This window comes from Protopterus annectens, chromosome 1.part1 (assembly GCF_019279795.1).
Source record: "Protopterus annectens isolate FY-2018-M chromosome 1.part1, PAN1.0, whole genome shotgun sequence".
NCBI classification, from domain to species: Eukaryota; Metazoa; Chordata; order Ceratodontiformes; family Protopteridae; genus Protopterus; species Protopterus annectens.
The window spans coordinates 343,202,649-343,221,460 of record NC_056726.1 but is presented as its reverse complement, the minus strand read 5'-3'; the positions used below and the strand labels follow the sequence as shown (position 1 = coordinate 343,221,460).

General features: G+C 39.2%; 1 protein-coding gene across 2 annotated transcripts in view; it reads right to left on the bottom strand.

Moving 5' to 3' along the window:
• Nucleotides 1-18,812, bottom strand: part of STARD6 (StAR related lipid transfer domain containing 6) — a 466,390-nt gene that overhangs the window by 74,211 nt on the left and 373,367 nt on the right. The gene's annotated exons all lie outside the window — the stretch shown is intronic.

Here is an 18,812-nt window from a genome sequence, read left to right as displayed (position 1 = left end):
ACGTAATAAATCATCCTAATGCTGCATTCTTAGTTGCTCTCTTAAATTATTATATGCAAACCTCACAGTGTTAAAATCATATTTACTGTTGAACGTTGTCAAGCGTGGTCTCAGTCTTGTAGTTATAAGCAGCTGTATCTGTTACTAATATGCTCCCCTTTGCCTGACTTCATGATCCTGTGAGTCTTTTCTCTGCAGCCAGTTCCTCTTTGCTAAAGTTGTATAACTTTTCCTAGGTGGTTTACCAGGGCCCTGCAGATATCAGCCTCACATGTGCTCTCATACACACTCATGGTGGAGTGCGTTGAAGGGCAAAAGTCACTGAACTTTTTCCATTTTATATCTGTGGTATTTTCCTCACATCCTGTTGCCTCATGTTGGGGATGAGTGCACCTAAGTCAGGTCCAGGTTCCTGGTAGCTCTGGTGAAAATCCTGCCTGTTGTCTCCTTCCACATCTCTCTGGTCAGCAATGTGTGTGGCCAGGCTCACTTGTTTTCCAACATCACACTTGGGTTGGTGGTTAAGTTTATGCTTCCTGTGCCTAGCAACATATTTCCCATTATTATGTCTAGGTGGGTATCTTTTTCTCCTGGTCAAAGAATGATGGTTTTGTGCTTCTGTTTGTCCCTTGAGTCCCTTTTGATTTTTTGCACTTTCTTCTCCTTAACTTTGTTTTCAATGTCAGTGATTCTTTTTTCAACATTTAAAAATCTAGAAGTGGAGCCAGGATTGTCCTTGCATAAATTTTCCAGGTTTAAGATGCTGCTGATAGTCAAATCCTGCTGGGTTTTGTTATGCTTAAGGAAGAGCCCATTCTGCTTGAGACTAGCATCTTTTAAAACTGTGTCCCATTCCCTGATTCAGTCCTCCTTCACATTGTTCCACATGGGTTTGTTCAACAGCTTTAGTCCCCTAGGAATCAGTTCTTTTTTTACTACTGTTCCTGAGGTAAATGTCTTTCCAGTATAGTTCTTTCTATATTTTTAGTTGCTTCTCAAGGAGAGAAAGTTGTCTGTAGATTCATGTTAGATGTTGTCTCTTGGTGAGCTGTTTGTACAGTCATCATGCTCGGTGTGCTGGGTTACATTTACCCAGCTAGCTGTCTCCAGAAGGTGTTTAAGTCTCCAGTTGTCCATTTCCATATTGCTGGTGGTCTCCTTAAAGTGATTCTCTCAAGTGTAAAACTCCCTGGGGTTCCAAGGATGAAAAGAAAATAGAGGCAATCCAGAAGGCTTGAGTGAAGTGTGGGATCCCACCTGTGACCCAGAGGGTGACAGGACTAACAAGAAGCACAGTACAAAGGATTATTCCAGATAAAATAACTGCATAGCAGATCTAGGAGACTCTCTCTGATACCCTCCCTGTGGAAGGAATAAAGATACCTCATTGAAGCTTCAGTTCTAGATTTGACTAAAAACTCTACCAGTGCTGGTCTTTCTCTTTGCCTATAGTCTGATATCAATCTTTGATAGGGAAGGCAATTTCTAACCTTCATGGAAATGTATTATTGGCCTCTTCCCATTCTATTACCATTCTTTCTCTAATTACTTATTCCCAATACCTTGATTCCTTTGCCAGTTTTCTCCAGTAAATTCCACCCCCTCTTGCCTATTCTCTGTTCTAGTAATTGCAGCCATCCATGCTGGCAAAATCTCCTTTCTCGATTCCCGTGTTATCTTAGTTCTTAGAATACTTTCTGCTACTGTATGAATATAATATTCTGTATAGAATTGTTATTCTTCTTAAGAATCTGTATCCAAAATAACAGTCTCTATTTCTTGACCCCCCCCCCCCATTTCATCATCATCTCATTCCACTTTGAATTTTAGTTTTCTGCTTGTGCTATGTATAGGAGCCTTAACTGTGTAGCTCAAATACCTCTTTAAATCCTTGTTCTATTGGAAGGATCAACTTATCCAACTTGACTCCTGCCCTCTTCCCCTCCCAGATAAAATGCTTTAACTCTTTATTAATTGATATCCACAGCTTCTTCTCTGGTTGATAAAAATATGCCTGATCTGTGCATAAAACTAAAGGGACTAAAACATTTTCACTGCTTGTATCTTGCTATCTATATCCATAAAACAGAACTTCCAGTTTCTCAGTTTTGTATTATCTTTTGATTAGTCTCTTCTCATATGTCATTAGGTGCCATAACAGAATCCTTTCTAACCCATACTCTTAAATACTTCATCCTATCATGTCCCCATAAGTATGAGTATTGCCAAACCAATTTGTGTGCGGGTACATAATTTACAGCCATTGCCTTTGTTTTAGATTCATTAATTCTGTATCCTGGTAAGTCATGAAACTGTCACAGAATCTTCCACAACAAAGAAATTTCCTTTTCTGGTATTATCAGATGCAAAATAATATAATCTGCAAATAAAAACAACTTTTCTTGATCCAAACGAAAAACACAATCCAGGCTGGAAACAACCACACAGAAAACAGGATGAACCAGATTTTAATGTCACTTTTAGCGCATTTGTCTGTAAGTAGCACAAGACTTCTTCAAAAACATTATACTAATACAAAAAATCTATTAAGTACCATACTTTCCCTCCCCTGAAAAACACATGTATTGCCAAAACCAATGAAATGCACACTCCAATTAAAAATGCCTTACAAATTCTTGACAATTAAAGACTTGGTACCAAGCATTAAAATCACACATTCTTAAAGACACATGTTCTTTGAAAAACACACATTTGGTATATACAAGAACTTCATACTATATAGGAACGAAGCTTCAAAATACTGGCAATAGATATAGTTTAATTGAGTCCAAGTGGAAAACAAGCATTAAACCTAACTTGCCACCTTAACTCTTTATATTCAATACTGTCAGCCCAAAGACCACCTCTTACATTTTTATTAATCACCTCAAGACTCAAAAATCCAAATTCATGACCAGGGGGTTTCAACCACATGCTTAGAAAGTGCATTGTTGGGGTTCCCTTTCTTAATAGCATAAATGTGCTCATATATACGATCTTTAAACCTTCTCTGGGTATTTCCTATATAGAACCCCTTACATTGCTTACAGACAGCCAGGTAGACAAGCCAAACAGTATTACAGTTGCAGAAAAATTTTTTTTAGTTGGCTATACTACCATTAACAGTGGTCTCGTCACCTTCTATGATGTATTTACATAGGCCACAAAAAACACATTTACGGGTACCAATTCTCGCATTGATTTTGTTTGAATCACCACCCTCTCCATTTTGTGAGATTTCCTTAATGTTTCTCCCCCTTTTGTAAACAATTTTGACACTACCCCCAATCAACTTTTGAATTTCATGAAAACAAAAAAAATTCCAGTCCTTTTTCAAAATTTCATAAATATGATCACTATCGGGGGAATAGGTGGTGACAAAGGTTAGTTTGTAACCAAATTTGTCTCCATCATCAGGTCTGTTGTTTAGGCCAAAAGTGTCACAATCACCATTTAATAGAAGGGGGGGGGGGACTTTTCTTTTCTCATCTACCTCATCTCTTATGTTTTGTACCAATTCCTGCGGCTAACCTCTAGCCAAAAACATATTGGCCAAAATTTCACATTCATGGGAGTATGTTTCTTCTTCAGAAACCATCCTTATCAAACGTACAAATTGTCCCTTTACAATGCCACATTTTTTATGTCCTGGGTTGCAACTGTCATAATGTAGGAGGCAATTTGAAAAGGTGGGTTTCCTATAAATGCTGCTGACCAACATTTTGTTCACTGTGTCTTTGGTGATTTTGACACCTAAGTATGAGAGGTCTTGTTCACTCCATTGGGAAGTAAAAATTAGAAAATCTGTTGGTTTGATTGATATAGTCAAGGAAAACCTTCAATTCATCTGGACTTTCTTTCCAAACAATAAAGATGTCGTCCAAAAAATGCAAATAGAGGGCCCATGGTAGGGCCTCTCCCTACTTCTCAAAAATAAACCTTTTCTCCCATTGCAGCATTACTACATTCGCAAATATGGGGGCACAAACTATTATGATAAGAAGTTATTAGTACCATCTGTTATATATAACAGCTTTAAATGTCTAGTTTCAGCTTTTGTGTTATATGCATACACTAGTGTTTGGCAGGTCGATCTTTTACACAGCTGTTTTTGGTCATATTACCTTGAATCTATGTCAGTTCTTACAAGACTTTTTGTTTTAATAAAAACTCTCAAAAACACAAGCAAACACACCCCCAGATCACCCCTAACCTATTAACTTAATTCAAACACACAAAGCTAAGTACATCTTCAAATAATGAAGTTTAACCCTCCTAATAGGCATATTTGTCCCAGATTGACAGCTACACTTAAAGGTATCAACCAGCCTACATTGAAGGTTACCCATGCTAAGATGTATGGTACAGCCTGTGCTTTTACTTACACTAAGTGTTGTCTGTTTTTCTCATCATTATTCCTCTCCCAGATGTAGAAAACAACTTGAATGCTTTCAGAAAACATTATCTTTTACCACTGGAAAAACAGTATTCTGTTTTATTGCCTTCTTATCAGATTGCCTCTATAGAAACAAGATATGCAGTTGCCTTCAGCTACAAGCTTCTCATGTTGCACTGTGAACATTTATTTGCTAAACTTTTCATTACTTTCAATGTTCTTTTATTTACTTGCTTCCACTTAAAACATGTTAGATCAAGCCAAGGGTCTTAATCCAGTCATTGCACTAGGCAAAAGCACATCAATTTTACTTATATCTCACATCAGCAAAGTTTACAGCCTATTATCTTAAACATGCTTTTGTCCAGGCTCTCTTTTCTTTTCATATTGCAGCGCCTATACTTTTTAAAAATAAACAAGAAGAAAAAAAGAAGAAACGAAAAAAGGACACGTTTACTTTGATATACCTATAACACAAAAAATAACTGTAAATGCTTTACCATATAACATGCAGTGTATGTCATGTTTTAGAAAACTACTGTTAAGAACAAAGTTTGTTTTACTTACAGTAACCTCTTTCCTTCCTCTTCCTCTCTCCTTAATGTTCTTCCAAACCTTAATGACATGAAATAGGACATATGCCTTTTTATCTGGTTTGCTGGTTTTCTTTCTGTTGATTTCCATCTCCAAACTCCATCCTCTGGTTCATTTTCAATGTACTCTTAGTTCTTCTAGTCAATTCCTGTGCTTTTTCCTTGCCTCTCAAACATTTTCCTTTGGAGTATTGGCAAAGTTTTCACTGGCATAGTCTCTCTATGAACTCTATTACCAGAAGAATAAGAAGCACAGTCTTCTGTTTGATAGCTCGTTTTTTGATTGACAAACTTTTATATTTCTTCCTTAGCATATTCTCCATCAAAAATTCTGAAGATAGCTGGATACAGCATCCTGAATCTCACACCTGCTTCTTGACATTCCCTGATTGCTGGAATAAATGAACTCTTCTGCCTGCTGCATAGTGAATAATCATTTTCAACAAACACTCTACTGTCTCCACCTCCTTCTGCCACAATTTTCTCAGAATCACCTCTTTCTGCTGGTAGTATTATATCTTTAATATTAGAGTTTTTGGCTGCTTTCTCATGGCCAAGTTTGGAGCATACACATTATGTGCCCTTTCAATTAACAACTCCTGCTGTGGAATACCAGTCCAGTTGCTTATTTGTACTTTCATAAAATTAATGTAATCTGTTCCTTCCAATTTCTCTGGTACAGTAGATAATCTCAAGCTTTCCCTGTATGTTTTTTTTTGAAACATCTGTTCTTGAGCAGTCTCATACTCAAGCCAGCCATTTCTTCATTTCAACCTCTGATTTTTGCAGTTATGTCAGCTCATCTAAAAATCTGTTTAAAGCTTCTTCCATTTTTCCAGCCTTTTGTTACTTGAGTTAATATACTCCTTCATTGTATTGTTTATTTTAATCAATTCTGAGAACATTTGACTTATTTATCATCTAGATTACAGGAAGTCATGTCTTGAACCAAAACTGGAGCTTGGACTGTTTTTTGCTAAACAGCTGCAGAATTCTTCCCAGCCAGTGTTTTCCCTTCAACTTTTATGGTTGATTTTTTTTCACATTCTCTAAATTTCTTCCTTGCTGACATCCAGGCAGTGCACTTACTAGCCAGTAACTGAAATTTACCCCAAAAGAGAAAGTCGCTTTTCTGGTTTTCTGTTTTCAAAACTGGAGAGCTGAAATTAAGCTGTTACTGTGCAGCCATTTTGGAAGTCCCTTTCAAAATTACATATGAACAACTATATAAAGTAATGCTTCTCTAGAATGGGCTGGGACAGTGAGAATACCTACCTACCACCTTTGTGGCTTGTAAGTGAAAGGATGTATGAGCCACAACAATCTTGGTCTAGACAGACTGGAAGGTAATTCCATATTCTTGTTGAAAATGAAAAGAAAGTACAACATCTTGTGCTATTTCTACAGCTAGAACACTTTGATACTACTTTCATAGATAAAGGATTCCAGTCAGGGAGTTGGATAGTCTCTAATATGACTATTCTTTATGAGATTATTTATTACAAACCACAAAATATTCATTCCAACTATTTCTGGGAGCTTACAAGGAGGTCAGAGATCTCCTTTCAACACAAAAGACATTCCAGAATAGAATAACCCATTCTGTGAATCAGTTCATGCACCAAGTGCTGAATGAATGCAGCCAGGTAGGGTCCCATATGGAACCCCAAAGATCTTTAAGGGTACTCTCTATACAGACTTCAAGAGTACTGACAAGGTAGGTTTTGTTGTCTTTGGTGCAATGCGGACAATAATTACATCTTCTCTCACTTTTCTTTTGGAGACTGAGAAGAGGCCCAGTTTTCTTACTCCTTACTTATATCCCCTTTTCTCACTCTCATATGGATTATTTATAGCGTGGTCTATGGCACAGTTTTTATTAACTTATTAACTGGATAAGCCCACTGGACACATGTCTTTTCAGGGGCAGCCCAGGAGCACTGAGAAAGTTACTCAGAGTCACACAGCAGGCAAATGGAAGTTAGGAGACTCAAAATACTTGACTGCAAGAAGAAGCTCATTAACGTCTCATAGCTGTAATGCTCCATGCTGTTAGACTGCATCTCATACAGGTGATAATCAAACCTTAACTGCTTATCAGTGGTAATCACCCAAATCTGAGTAGGAGGAAACATCTTTAAAGTTATATTATTAAGCACATAGTGCTACACCTCTCAGGTCCAGATATCATGTAGGTCATTTTTTATACATTTTGGGACTGGAGAACTTTATTTCAGCCAAGGATCAAAGGTACACAACGGGTCTTGTAGTGTGGCTTCATCTAGTTTATTAGTGATGATTTTAAATATGTTTAGGCTGTCTTCTGTTTACAGACTGTATACAGTTTTGGCAACTCACTCATGTAGATGTTAATTATTAATGGGCCTTAAATATAAAAGTATAAAATATATAGTAAATATAAAAATATATAATAATAATATTAAAGGCCTTGAATCTTAAATATTCATAATGCCCCTGTGATTAAATGAATTATACTAATTACCTTACCAAGTCTACTAATTCTGTTGCTCAACCAGTTTTTTGTACTTGCAACAATGTTCATATTAAACTTTACATCTCAAGTTTTCGTAACACCATGGTTTACAATATTAAAATCTCTGCTAACATTGATGAAGATCACTTCAACTGGAGGCCAAGATCTTTTGCCACATAATCCTAGAAATTAAGAAGATATGATGTAGTTGGCAGGCATTTTAAAAATCAGACTGTGTTATATCAGCAGTTACACTGATTCTAAACTGTTCCACTACCAGATCACAGAATTGTTTTGGCATATCTTGTAAAAAGATTACTAAACTAAAAGAATGGTTGTAGATTTTGATTCCTTACCCTTTTGAACTAGGGTAATTATTGCCCTCTTCCTTCTAGGCATTACAGATGGCTCCTGAAGAGACTTATTAAAAGTTAACTTAAAAATCACAGTTATACCACTTCTGAACTCTCTTAACTCCTGGTTTGAAACACTACTGTGGCCACTATGTTTATACACCTTGAGTCTCATTAAATTTTGATACACATGCTCCGCTTTTACCAGCTTTTTATCACTGTTTCTATTTACTGAATTTGGTCTCACAAATGTTGGTTTAATTCCGGGGAAGTGTTGAAAATGTTGAAGCTTTACTTAATGGTGCATTACTGAATATTAAGTGTATGTTTACTTGTAAATCTGAAATAGTCTTGTATTTATGACTGGAGCTTTTCTCCCCAGGCCTCCGCTGAAAATGGACATGTATCCAGTTGGACTATCCTGGTCAACAAATGTAAAATAAAATAAAATAATTGATTTGTACCATATGTCAGAAATACCTCACTACTATTCTCTTGATTTTACCTTCTTAACAGAGGTGATAGCTCTTTGATCCTCACAGTGGCATTAACAATTAACTTCAGATGTTCCTTTTAGCTGTATAGTCTCCTGTAAGCTCTAACCTATAAATATATATCCTATATATGCATAGAAAAAATATATATGAGTCTACCTTACAACATTGAATCCCCACAATGCCGAATCACATTTCATTGAGACGAATGCATTGAAACTGCAGAAGAGCGAAACTCCAAATCATCAAACCACACTTCTGTGAACACACCCCTGGACTAAAACCAAAAACTACAGAAACTCCACCTACAATATACCCATCCCCCCAAAACACAAAAAACCTACACTATCCTGTCCTACATTTTAGCAGGGGGGCTGTGCCCCCTGCACCCCATCCACACCCCCTGCAAATTAAATATACCAACTCCGAGACTGCACTACATTGTAGAAAAGGGCACACACCCACAGCATGCCCACATCTACCTCAGAACCACCCAGTGAACTCTGCATTTACAGTATCTCCATTCCCTTCACTACTGTTGCTATGGAGGAATAGGAAGTCCCTTCAATTTGCAGAAGTGTGGTTAGATGACATGGAGTTTCGCTCTTCTGCAGTTTTGATGCATTCGTCTCGATGAAATGTGATTCAGCATTGTGGGGATTCGATGTTATAAGGTAGACCCACACACACACACACACACACACACACACACATATATATATATATATATATATATATATATATATATATATATATATATATATATATATATGTTGTCAACAAAGGCCCGGGCTTCTTTACCAATTCTACAGCTATGAATATTCACTATGTTGGTTGCTTTAGTGATTTCTGGAACAAGCCTCACTCAGATGTAAAAGTTTATTCTTAATTACTTACAAGCCTGATATATATTATTTCCTAAATATGTAAAAGATAATCCCTTTCTGTTAGTGTTTTACATGACACTGGAGGTTCACCTTACTCCTCCTAATTTTTTTTCTGAAGACCTATTTGTAGAAATGCTAGAAAGTGACATCAGGTTTGTCCAGACAGAGTGATCTTTTTGCAAAGCTGATAAGTGTCAAGTAATGCTGTAAAGACAGTGCATAGTTGAACCATTTTTAGGGGATCAAAAGCAGAATATTTAAAATGTTACGAATGATAATACTTAAGATTTTACTGAATCTGGCAGATTCCAGTGTAATTGTTTCCAAGTACAGGCTGTCCGTCAGACAGCTTATAAATTTACCTTTCTCCCTTGTGTTCTAAGATGTCTGAGGTAGGTTCAGGAGTTCCCAGAGGTAATGATAACATTATCACCTGCTATACTTAAAAATCATCTAAACATTATTTAAAAAAAATAAACTTTTTCATATAGCCTGAGGAGAAGGAAAGAAGACCAGAAAACAAACAGCTTCATCTTTCACAGTTTACATACTACTGCCAAACAACAGTATCCCTAAACTCTAGGTGCAGGCAGGCTAGCTGTGGCTTCTCATACACAAAGACAATGGCCCTTTCATTTCTGTTCATGGTATTGTGGTAGGTCTGTTGCCAAACAAAGGTCTACTAGTATAGTAGTCTATGCCTGTGTCCAAGTACTATAATTCACTAATCACACCACTTTTAAAGTTGCCTTGTCTTAAATAATGCTCCAACTCAATTTTTTGTATTTCAAGCAAGTGCTGGTATGTTCTGCTGAAGTGTTATGTTCTGCTTTCATCAGTGAGTGCCTACAGTGGATTTCCTTTGTCCTAAAAATGGGTAAAGAAAGGATTAGATTTTTATAACCCCCACAACCTTTGCAGGGCCCATCTCAAGTGGCTCCATTGCCTTCATCCAATCTGTTCCTAAGTTCTGCAGAGAAAATAGCTGAGAATTCCCAGGCCAGACAAGAGCCCCAGGGCTTATCCATTCCTGCTCATGAAGCCCTATCAACTCATCTGTTCCCCAGCGGCAAGAATCAGATGGAAAGCAGCAGGCCAGCTTACAAGTCCTATGGAGAAGTCCCCAAATCTCTCCTTACAGGTATTCCACAAACTTGCTATAACTGTCTGAGCAGAAAAAGGAGGAGTGCATGCTTCCTGTTTCTGTAGCTCAGCAGAGAAATCTCAACCTAATACAGTTTAAGTAAGCTTCACCATTACAGGCAGGTGACACCATCATGCACCAGGATGTGCTGCCAATGCCAGAGACCTAGCAAACCCATACCATTAATTGACCATCTCTTATCTAGGTCACAGTCAAGGCTTCATACCTCTACTCAATAGGACTGGGAAATAAATGGATAGTTTTAATAGCTTGTCCCAGTAACTTCATTTCCAAAGATCAAAAAACAGTATTATTTTGCTATTTTTTATATTTATAATGGAATATTGACCAGATGTCTAAAAGCTAATGTCAGATTCATCTGTGACCATAACATATTATTTACCATTTTAACTTTGTTTATGAGTGTTCTTTTTGTAGAATCTTGAAAATAAGTTCAGAATTGTTATTTGAACTTTGTGTTTTGTTCCTATATCCTGGTCCTATTAAATTCTAAGGTTCTGCCAGTCTGTACATCTAAGTTGTTTCCATTTACTGGAGCCTCCACACATACAGATAGACAGACAGTGTTTTCATTCCCATTCAAAATTTTAGCCAAAATGTTTCTCACATTTAATATCATATCATCTCTTTGGTGGGCAAGTTACTGTCTGTAAAAAAAAAAAAAGTTCTCAGTATGATCAGAAAATTACCCTTACACAAATTTATTCAGCATTTTAGTCATAATCATGGTTAATACTTCATCAGAATAAAGTTACAGTGCAAAATTACTGTTTAAATAAGAAACCTAAAGATTAAATATATGGGATCCCTAGTTGCCAACCATCTTATCAGAGTGAAAAGTTTATTAAAATTGAGGAGACGGTAAGCTGTGTATATAGTTGTATCTAAGTTTTGGGGATGAAGGTTTTTGTCATGTCATTATTGGTTTATGACTTAGCTTTATAGGTGATTACTAGGCTAATGACCCCACTGGGCCTTTTTTTAAGCCTAGCTATGCTTTCAAAAGTGAGAATCATATTCTGTACTTTTTACCTGGGAAGTAAAGACCATGGGAATTATGCAAACCCCACACTTTTGTGTAGTGATCTCATTCTGCTGAAATCTTATACATGATTAAGACAAATGTGTTTGATAAATGTATGGGAGTGTAATTTCACAGGTCACAATATGTTTTTCTTTTCTTACTTTTCATGTCAGTTGTGCTCCACTGAGACATTTGAAATACTGTTGTGTAGTTCTTTTTAGGTTACCAGCTGTCTGAAATGGTTTTCCTTACAGATGTATTTGCCTAACTCTGTAATAGTAGAGACATATATATATAGTGTGTGTGTGTGTGTGTGTGTGTGTGTGTGTGTGTGTGTGTGTGTGTCTATATATATATATATATATATATATATATATATATATATATATATATATATATATATACAAATCAGGGGAAGGTGTGCAGGTATCCCACCACACTGGGGTGAAGCATGGTGTAAAAGTGCACTTGCCTCCCTGCAAAAAAGGCCTTACTCTGATGTTCACTGGCAGCAGTTTTATCAGGTTAGTTTCAGAACATTGGCATTTGGGGAATCAATTGTTGAACTATTGACAAGATTCAAGTTCTGTTATGGAGAGTTTTAGACAATGCAAGTTAGGGTCTCAGTTGGTACTGGCAGTACAGGAAGACTAGGTATATTTTCATCATGATCTCCCTCTTGAAAATGTTAAAAAAGGGACAGGAAGCATAGGAGAACACTGAATGTCAAACAATGTGTTTTCCTTTAAAGTTGTTATTTTGTAGGGGGCAATCTCCCCTGCACATACTGATGTGGGGATAGAAGCCCCCCCAATATTTGTATACCAACTCTGAGATTACCATACCTAAGAGAAAATGGAACATTCCAAGAAACAATGTAAGGCCATATTTTTGCTCACTCAGTCTTGATATTTTGGGACTCAGACTAATGACTCTAGACATTTCATATAGTTACCATATTTTATAATGCGCTACATGCTACATTTTCTAACTCCGGGAGAATTCTAAGCTGAGTCTACAAATCTGTTACAACAAGAAGCTCTGTCCAGTATAATTCAAAAAGCCATATAATAAATGTGGGCCTAGAGGACTACAAACTAAAAGTCATCACTGGCAAACATATGCAGAGAAAGTGAAAGAAGGCAAAAGTGGAGTAGCAGAAAAGAAGGCAGAAGAAAATGAAAAATGGAAGTATGTGGTACGGCTTCTAAGAAAAAAGACACAAAATGGACAGGTATGAAGTGTGGAACAATTTAATAGCTCCTACGGGTGCAAAAGCACATGAGGTAAGAGCATTTATTTTTATTAACAAAGAGACATTTTGTGACATTATATCGGAGACTGTTTCTTAAATGGAAAATTTTCTTGGAGAATATGAAAAAAGAAAGACTGTAACCCATGGACTCTTTATGTGATAAAAGCATTTAGCAGGGAAACAAAAAAGAAAACTCATGTAAAATTTCAAACTGAGGTAGAAAGAGCGAAGCAACTTTGAGTGGTCATTTTTAAAGCTTTATGTAAAGAAGTACTGGACACTACAAATGTTTATGGACTGGTGGCTGGGATTGTAATACTGTGTTAAAAAACAGAAAGCTAAAAAATATACAGTACATATACCAAGTATGATAAATGTGGAGGGGAACAGGGGTGTTGTTAAATACTGGGGACAACTCAAAACATTTTTTTTTTTGTGGAAAAGAACTACATGAAAAGAGACATGGAGGACCTCTCTGATTATGTAGCCCAGGTGGGTATGACCCTAGCCCTGAGCAGCATCCTACCATCACCCAGAATGGTACCACAGTACAAGCAGAAAATGACTGATTTCAACAATTGGCTAAGTTTCTGGTGTCAGTCTAAGCGGATCCAGTATTTGTCTGCTTGGGATGACATGATTGGCAGACATCAGTGCTTTGCCAGAGATGGCCTACATCTGCCACCCCTGGGCTTCCGGATACTGGCCAAGGGTCTTGCCACCCCTATAGTGCCTTTTTTAGGCAGTGTTCCAAAGACCAAATTACCACCGTAACAACTACAAACAAATGCAATCTGAGGGTCGTGCTGCTCAATGCTAGAAGTCTAAATCTCAAAATGCACTTGCTCGAAACACTCCTTAAAATGGAGAACATCGACATTTGTGCTGTAACAGAGACCTAATTAAAGGCAGCAAAAAACACCCCTGCACTACCAGGCTATAACTCATTCCACACCTTTCATCCCCAGAACTTGGACTGAAGCTCCAAAGGCAGTGGTGTTTCCATATTCATAAAGGATGCGCACACCTCCAGACTAGTAGCCCAACATAACTCATCTGAGATACTTCAGGTGCAGCTAACATTGGGTAAGACAGCAATTCAGGTCATAGCCTGCTACAGGTTCCCAACCATGTCCCAAGCCTCAAACATCACGTTCCTAAGCAGTAGGGTCCAACCTAACACTCTCATACTGAGCAACTTCAACAACCCCTCCATTAACTGGGAAAACTACTCATGTGGTTTAAAACTACTCATGTGGTTTCTGGCTTAAAAGACCACATCTGCACTTGTTTCCCATCTTTCCTGTAAATAACTTACTGGGTAGCACTAGAAAGCCTTAAACTGATACAAGCCTTCTAGCTTAGAAGAGAGACTTTGGAGTGATTAAATATCAGTTTTCTGTACTTTCTTGCTGTACTTAACTGTTTTCCAGCTAAACGCAGATTTTCCAGCATTTATTGTGATTTAAAAGCTTTGTTTTTTCACATATTGTACTTATTTGACTGCCTGCACTCTTAAAAAGTTGTTTTTTGTTTAAATAATTTGTTTAACTGTTGTAGGCTATACACTAAAGTGTAATAGCCTTTTCTGATCATTTGTAGTCATTTAAAGCTGTTTTAAGTGTATTTTTTTACTGTTTTTGCCTTACGTTTTCAAAAAAACAAAAAAACTAAAAAAATTCCTTGTTTCCCACCTTTCTAAGCTAGTATAGTCCAGTTTTCAGGCTAGTGCTGAATTCAGGCCTGTGATACTAGTTTCTGAGTTGCCCATACCTTACTTGGATAGAAGGACGTTTCTCTGTTCACCTGTGAGAGAGGGGAGCTTTGAGCAACCTATCAGTCCCTGGAGGAGTGGTTCCAGCCCAGAAGTTAGTAGTTTATTGGCCATTTTGGGCTAATTTCTATCTCTTTCATTTCCCTACTGTAAAAACCGCTTTTGCACAGTTTTCCACATCGGGCACTGCCGGTTAGCTACGGTTAAATTATTCCCAGCTCCACTAAGTCTCCTCTTCAGTTTTTCCTTGAAACTAGTCTAACACTCAACCTAAGCACTCAAAAAGCATCTTACAGCCCAGCACCTGCTCAGACCTAATAGCAAGCACTAATATACCCTGACACTGATTGCCCAGCAGGGCAAGGCTCTTTATTCACCCCTCACCAACCAAGCAACTAAGCAGCTCACCCTACTATTCAGGCATGACCAAAGAGCAACTTCAGGTGCACTCTCCAGTCCAGCTGGTGAATCTGGGTATCCTGAGGCAATGTTATAACTGCCTCATGTACACAGACAACCCTCTCCTCCTACCACAAAACACTAACATATGCGAGAGATGCAATTATACAGCCAAACTGGAAGCTAAGCTGTCTCCACCCAAGACTGGAACAGGCAGTCAAGAGGAAAAGGTTAACACTTGCACCACACCTCCAGCCGCACAGACCTACTAAAACAGCACTGGCAAAAAATACACATAAATACACAAAATCATACTCGGAGGCTCTAAATAAAAACCTGCAAAAGCATCAGAGACCTCCAAAGCAGACACCCAAACAACCTGCACTTCCCGTCACAAACCAGACAACACATAAAACACAAAATCAGTGTGCCGCACAATCACAGCCCATAAGGCGAAATAACATACCTAACACACTAGTAATAGGTGACGCTATAGTCAGGCACACTGACGTCCCACTCACTAGGCTGAACAAGCAGAAGGTTACTGTTAGCTGCCTGTCGGGAGCCAGAATCCACCACATAACACAACCACTTAGGTCACTCCAGAACAAGTACAAATATGACTCTGTCATTGTTCATGTTGGTGTGAATGACCTGAGACGTGCCTTCCTGGACTACATGAAAAGAGACATGGAAGAGCTCTCTGATCATGCAGCCCAGGCTGGTATGACCCAGACCCTGAGTAGCATCCTGCCCTCACCAAGAATGATACCTCAGTATAAGGAAAAAATGATCAATTTCAACAATTGGCTAAGCTTCTGGTGTCATTCAAAGGGGATCCAGTGTCTGTCAGCCTGGGACGACATGCACGACAAGCCACGTTGCTTCGCAAGAGACAGCTTGCACCTGTCACCCCTAGGCTTTCAAATACTGGCCAAGGCTCTTGCTGCTCCCATAATGCCTTTTTTAGGCAAGGCTCAAAAGTCAAACCCACCTCCGTAAATAGCACAATTAACAAAAAACTGAGGGTTATGCTACTCAATGCCAGGAGTTTAAATCTCAAAATGCACATGCTCGAAGCACTCCTCAGTATGGAGAATGTCGACATCTGTGCAGTAACTGAAACCTGGTTCAAGGCTCCAGAGAGCACCCCAGCACTACCGGGCTACAACTCATACCACATGTTTCGGCTACAGAACATGGACCGAAACACAAAAGGAGGGGGTGTATCCATATTCATCAAGGATACCTACACCTGCAGGTTAGTGGTGCAGCATGATACCTCTGAGATCATCCATGTGCAACTAACATCGGGCAAATCTGCAATGTAAATTGTGGCCTGCTACAGATCACCCTCTATGACCCAGGACCACCACTCCACCTTTCTGGAGACACTGGAAAACATGAAGGTCCTACCGAACACCCTGACATTGGGCGATTTCAATTACCTTACCATTCACTGGGAAAACTACTCAGGTACAAATTCCCAGGCCCAGTGCTTCCTGGAATTCATCAACTCAAGTGCCTTGGATCAGCTGGTAAACTCCCCTACCAGAGATGAAAACATATTGGACCTGATCATCACCAACATGGGCGACAGGTGTTCCACACTGGAGGTCAACCCATCACTGGTTAGATCACACCATAAACTAATCACTCTGGATGTCCACACCTCACCACCACCCCCAACTAAGGAAACCACAGTAAAAACTGTTCTAAAGCAAGCTTCACCTTACTTAAGACAGAGGTGGTAAGTTTCCCAGCCCCCACGCTAAAGGATAATGCTGCCCAAGATGCAGAAACCTTTACAAATGCACTCTATGAGCACCTACAAGGATGCATGGATCGTGCCATCCCTAGCAAAACCAAGATTCACTCCTCTAAGAGAAGGAAACCTGTTTGGTGGACCCCTGCAATAAACAGGCTATACAAAAAAGCAAATCCCAAGAAGGAAAGACATCCCTGATCAGTATCACTAAGAAACGAAGGTCCCTCATGAAATCTTCTAAGGTTAACTTCGAAAGAAAAATAGCCAAGGATTTAAAAGATAACCACAAAGCCTTCTTTAGCTATGTTAAGAATCTAAGTGGCAACTCACAGATATGCACTGAACTAATGCAAAATAGCACAAAATATACTGAACCTACTGATATTGCCAACATCCTGGCATATAGATTCAGTGCAAACTTCACCCCCCTCTCACCTCCAAAAGGGCCCACAACAATACCGGAAAAGTGTAGTGTCCCAAACATCACAGACGCATAGGTGAAAACAGCCCTTTCAAATGCCAAAAACACAGCGTCAATGGGACCAGATGGTGTCCCAGGCTGCGTCTTGCATGAACTACAGAATGAACTAACCCCCCACCTAAACACGCTGTTCAACCTCAGCCTCTCCACAGGCTATGTGCCCATAGAATGGCGTACAGAAACGGTTATTCCTCTTCACAAAGGAGGGGCCACAACTGACCCTGGTAACTATCGCCCCATAAGCCTGACTAGTCTAGTCTGCAAGGCTATGGAGCACATCATCATGGAACTCATTAACAAAGACATTGGGAACCTCCAAACACTTGACCTGACCCAGTTCGGCTTTGTTAAGGACAGATCATGCCTACTAAACCTGGTTGACTTCTTCAAGAGAGTCACCAAGGCCACAGACACAGCCTACCTTGACCTCACCAAGGCTTTTCACACATTCCCCACTTGGGTATTACAGAAAAACTCACCAGCCTGAACATAAACCCCTACGTCACGAGATGGGTTGCCAATTGGCTTACAGACAGAACTCACACGGTAAGAATAGCGGGCTCCAGTTCCGACTCTAAACCAGTCACAAGTGGTGTCCCGCAAGGCTCGGTCCTGGGACCCCTATTGTTCGGCATATACTTCTCAGAAGTACAGGCAAACACAGGAAGACTATGGCTAACCAAGTTTGCTAATGACTGCAAACTGGGAGCCATAATTGACTCTCCGGCTGACATGGACATCCTCCAAAAGGAACTTCCTGAGATGGACACCTGGTGTCAAAGTCATGGCCTTAAGCTAAATGCCAAAAAATGCATAGTCATCCCATTTGGGAAAACAAAACACCCACAAATTACCACATAGGTGACAGCCCCCTTAATACAGAAGAGGTAATAAGAGATCTGGGGACCCAGGTAGATAGTAATCTCTCCTTTGACAATCATATTGCCAAAGTAGTTAGGAAATCCTTCTATGTGGCCAATCTAATTACTAAAGGGTTTGCATCTAGAAATAAAGAGGTTATAGTGCCCCTCTTCTCATCACTCATTAGACCCATCATAGAGTACAATGCCACATTTGGGATGTACCTCACAAGACACTTCCAACAGCTGGAAAGGCCACAAAAGTACCTCACCAAGAGGATTACTGACCTCAAACACATGTCCTATGCAGCCTGACTGAAAAAACTCCGGCTGTACTCAGTGGCATATTGTTTACTCAGAGGTGATCTCTGCCTGACTTACAAAGCCATGTCCAACTCAGAATTGATGGACATGCTCCACCTAAAGAAATCCAAGTCACTGTGAGCCACGCACTCTAGTGAGCTAAGCCTCACTACAACAATAAATAGAACATGCTGGAGGGATAGATTCCTGTCACAGAGACTCCCCATGCTTTGGAACAAAATTCCAAATTACATCAGGCAGAGCCCCTCACTAACACTCTTCAAGAGAAACCTTGACGAGTGGATGGGTAACAGAAAATACACCCCTGGGATCACTTCATTGGCTCTGCTTGACAGAGGATCAGTTAATTAATCAATGGGGTGGCGAAAGCCGACACACTCTGGCTAGGCTTATAAATGCCCTTGGGCAGATAGCCTAGTACCTACCTATGAACTTATGTACCAATACACTTGCTCAACGTTTCATGGAATTCATTAAGTCCAGTGCCCTGGACCAGCTCGTTCTTATCCCCACTAGAGGTAGCATCATCCTTAATCTGGTCATTA